This window comes from Amaranthus tricolor, chromosome 16 (genome assembly GCF_026212465.1).
Source record: "Amaranthus tricolor cultivar Red isolate AtriRed21 chromosome 16, ASM2621246v1, whole genome shotgun sequence".
Classification (NCBI taxonomy): Eukaryota; Viridiplantae; Streptophyta; class Magnoliopsida; order Caryophyllales; family Amaranthaceae; genus Amaranthus; species Amaranthus tricolor.
Window position 1 is genome coordinate 4743605 of NC_080062.1, and position 5041 is coordinate 4748645.

The following is a 5041-nucleotide window of genomic DNA, read 5'->3' on the forward strand; positions in this document are numbered from 1 at the left end:
TATATTAAAGGAAGAAATAAGGGGGGAAAACAATATGTTGAAATGGTAATTCTTGATTAATGCAGAACAAGGAGAAGAAATTTGTAGGCTATTGCTTCAGAAAGACCCAAATCTACTTGAACAAATAGACGCGAACGGAAATTCAATACTCAATATCTGGGCAGAGAACGGTAAAGTGTGGCCATTTGAATGTTCACTTGCATGCAATAATATAATCCCTGGTATACGGAGGATCCTAGTCACTTTGATATCCAAAACTGATTATGACAAGGGCTGGAACCCTCTACATCATCTGGCTACCATTTCTTCCACTAATGAAGAAGATGTTGTGAAGATTGCAAAACTCTTCATAGATACTTATAAGCAGGAAAAAGCATTACAAGGATCAAACATCTCAGGAGTTTTATTTCCATGGTTAATGAAGGATAATCTAGGAAGGTCACTTCTTACCATTGCCACTCAAAATGGCCATGAAAAGCTTGCAATGTACATCTTGTCGGTGCATAACAATGCACTTATCAAGTGCCGTGACCATGCTCTCTTTCTTGCTATTGAGAAGGGACGCCATGAAGTTGCAGAACTGATTCTGGATGTAGTGGATAAACAAGGCTAGACTCAGCTTCTTACTGATCATCAACGGCTTAATGCCTTGCATCTTGCTCCTAAATGCGAAGGTAAGTCTAAAATCTCGCTCAACATGATAATTTTTGTTTTCTCTATAGCTTATCCATTCTTCTTTGTTTTTACATACAATTCCATCCCATATCAATCAATCTATCTATACTCTGATATAGAAGCAGCACCTTTTACAGCACTACGACGTGTTGCTTGCAATCTCCTATGCTTGGCATGTGCCACAAACCTTTAAAATAATACTTCAAAACGGGATCCATTTATCATTGCCTTGTTTGATGAATGACTTTTTAGATAACTTGTTGGTCTGCTTTTAACTTTTGGCTTTATAGTTGACTTTTAACTTTTGGCTAGTTGGTTGGTCAAACAGCCAAAAAAAACTTGTATTATGGCTTTTAAGCTAAATTGAAAAAGCCGCCTTGGGCATCTTTTTTTGATTGGCTTGTTGGCCCATTTCTCTAACAAACAATTAACCAATAATTAATTTATTAAACATCTTCATTAATAGCTAGCTTAATCATGTTAGTGTAGCTTAACAACCAACAAAACTGTCTTGCTACCAGCTGGTCAAACAAGCCAACTTAAATAGCCCGCAACCAACAATCTATTGTCAAACATCCCCATATATTGATATAGATAGAATTTAGTTTGTCTTAGATTTTTGCTATTAAAACTATTTATTTAGACATTTATACTGTAAAGGAAATAGAATAATATACAAATATTTTGACAATAAACCTTTGTTCATATACAGAATCAGGGTTTTGTAAAAAGTTATTTAAGCGTCATCCAGAACAACTGAAAGGAGTTGACAAACAGGGACTCACAGTATTACACACATGGGCAAAGATAGGTGAAGTATGGCCGTTTCAATACATTCTAAACTCTGGAGAAATTGATCGCATTTGGAGAAGTTATTTTATCAAACTCATGTATGTCTATGATTACCATTTGTAATCCCCTATTCATGCTGCTGCAGAAAGCACCCGAGAAACAAAAGATGAAATTGCTAAGCTCCTTGTAGAAGCTGTCAAAGATGAAATTCATACGTGGCATCATCAGGATGCACCTCTGCACATAGCCATACGCAACGAAGGCAAAATTTTGCATCATATATATTATCTCTATGTGATGATATGACTTCTATTGAACTGTTAGATCAATATCAGCTGGTGCACAACACTGTTTTTTTGGCCGTGGAGAACAATTGCTATGAAGTAGCGAAAGAGATATTGGTTGGACCGACCAAGTATGTTATCAATTCATCTGATGGTCGGAATGTCTTGCATCTTGCTCCAACTTGCACAGGTATGACTAATTCTTTATACTTTTTTTAGTGCCATTATACTCCTTGTGTTCTACTTTGATCTTTCCACTTACTTTAGTTTCAACTGTTCTTCCCATATTGAATCTTTTTTATTTATACCACATTTGTTATAGAAAATTAATGGTCATTCTTAATTTGACATCTTTCATGCTTGAGGTCTCCGTATATTTTCTACTAACTTTATTTTAACATTTTAAAATGCTTATGGAATTCACATATTTACCGTTATCTTTATTTCAACATTACTTTTTTACTGCTTATGGTCTTCACATACTCTAACTTTATTATTTAGGAATAATTACTTAGAATAATCCAACCTTTTCTTGATTTTTCTATAATAATCCCACCTATTGATTAACCATGAATAATCCCAACTGTGGGGTTATTTTCCTAGAGTAAATTCGGTAATTGAATGACTTGCTATAGCAAGTTTTTTAGAATTTTTTTATGTAAATTTTCAATTTTTTTTTTCAATTTTAATTTTCAGGTTGTTTTTTGGTAAATTACCTACTATATCATGTAAGACGGTTACTCGAGTTTACTTTAGGCAAATACTCCCTAATGTTAGGATTATTTATGGTTATTTAATAGATGAGTCACTATTCTAGGTAATTTTTCCTATTATTTATAGAATACTATCTTCACTATCTAATTCATTATTTCTCGGGTACAAAAGATTCTCCTTTCTTTAATTTCTTTGGTTTCCTGTACGTAAAATTTTGGGGCAGACAAAGAGTTTGGGACATGGCTGGTTAATGAAGCACCAGAGTTTATTACTAAACCAAACCATAATAAAAACACACCTCTGGATGAAGCATCAAGTGTTGGTTCTGATTGGATTATAAAAGCTATGTTGGAAAAGGATTGTTCGGTGTTTAGTAGTGCACCTTTGGCTTGGATTAAAGCATGTGAGAATGGTCATGTATCAGCTGTTCGAGCGTTCACAGATTATAATCCTGGAAAGTTTAAAGATCAGTGTATTATGCTTAAGAATTCACCTTTGCATCATATTCACCTCCCAAGTTTAACTGATTACGAAGCATTTGTCGATCTTCCACGCATGAAGGATTTAATCAATCTTCAAGATGATGGAGGAAGAACTCCTTTACATATATCAATACGAAACGGAGATATCTTCTTAACGGAAGCGTTGGTAAACATGGACAAGATAATTTATAACATTAAGGATGGTGATAATGAAACTGCCATAGATTTACTTGCACAGTTATGTGACCAGAACCAAGAATGGGTATGTTTTTCTTCAAACCTTTTCGTTATTAGATTCTTAAACCAAAATATAAGTATTTATTATTCATATATCATCTTCCGTTTCATTTTATTAGCTACATTTCTCTCAAAAACCCTTGCTAAAAGAAAAAAATGTAGCTATTTAGAAAAAGGAAAAATTGACATAAATAATCCAACCTTACATTCTATCTGTTGTGAATAATCTTATCTTTGGATCATTTTCTAATAATCTAACATTTGCCATACCCACAACATACCATATTAATTAATAATTGGTAATAATAAGGTATGCTGTCAGCAAACTAAGGACAAATGTTGAATTATTAGAAAATAATCTATTCACAGCGGACAAGTAAAAGGTTGGATAATAAATATCAATTTTTCCATAAAAAACGGAGGATAGTATTTGCCTTGACATCAATATATACCATCGTACACCATTGCAGGATGAAAAGCGCAAAAGAAATGGGTTTGATCCAAGGATAAAAACAGCATATTTCCAACATAAAACAAATTTGTTAGATGTACGAAACACACTAATTGTGGTAGCGGCTCTACTATCTACCATTACATTCACGGCTGGATTCACTCTCCCAGGTGGATTCGATCAAAACACAGGAGAAGCAATGTTAACTAAGAAAGCCGCGTTTTTGGTATTTCTCATATCTGATACATTGGCCTTGTGTTTATCAATATTGGTTCTGGTTTGTCTCATATGGTCCATGGTCTATGATCCAAGTAAATCGCTGTTACTCATGAGATCGCTTTACTGCACATTATTGGCGTTTATGACCGGAGTCTACATTTATACGACCAAAGTCCTTATGGGCAGCAACACTTGTTATTGTGATTATATGCTCTCTCCTTCTGATTTCAGTCAGTAAGAGCATCTTGTACAGAGTCATTGACAAGTTAATCCCAGCTGCAAATAAAGATCTCATTGACTATGTAAGAAAACTTGAACCGGTAAGCTCTTAATTGAAGTTCCTAATTGGTCTTGCTCAGTGTCACATGATTTGCTAATCTCCTCGCCAATTGCAAATAATAAACGAATTATGATCGGTTTTGGACTGTTCTTGAGAAAGTACTAGCTAATTTCAAATTCAAAAAGTGAATTTTACTTAGTGAATTATGCTACACTGGTCTTGCTTTCATTGTTCAATTATACGCTTTAGCTTTCTATCTTGGAGACTAATAAATTACATGAGAACATATGTCCTAATTTTTTATGAGGATTTTTCTGATTAAATACTAGTAAATAGTGAGTACTAATCAATGTATATCTATTTGTTTTTTTTTTTTTCAGGGTAAAGTTCTGTATTTCAGGGGCAGTCGTCTGAAAGCTCAAAACCTTCAAGAGAGCAACTGCCTGAAATTTGTATGACGGCTCTAGTCTTATCCCTCTCCGTTTCTTTGAGTTTGCACCATATGATTGAAAAAACTCACATATTTAACTTATATGGTGCAAATTCAAAAGACTGGAAGGAACTATAGAAATTAGGATATAATGACATGACAAAAGAAAATAATGATGAAATTGTATATGATTCATACCTGTGGGACAATGTTTTAAAGAAGAATATTAAGTATGCTTATTTGCAAGTAACATTTTTCTGGATACATGAGGTAGATACCAAAGGTATAACCTTTCACAAGCTAGTAAAAATCCATTCATAATTTTAGGAGATGAGAATGGAGCATAAAGCATGAAAAGGTGTGAGACAATCTTCACACTATTTCTTTTAAATTGCTATTTGGTCGAAATTAGGGACTGTTTTTCGATGAGACGATCTCAAAATAAAGAGCTCATATGCTAATAATTATGTTAGTCGG

The 5041-nt window shown here is 33.8% G+C and overlaps 1 pseudogene; it reads left to right on the forward strand.

The window, feature by feature from the left end:
- The first annotated feature begins 418 nt into the window (after positions 1 to 418).
- LOC130802449 (ankyrin repeat-containing protein ITN1-like) lies at positions 419 to 4702 on the forward strand (annotated as a pseudogene).
- Positions 4703 to 5041: the final 339 nt, after the last annotated feature.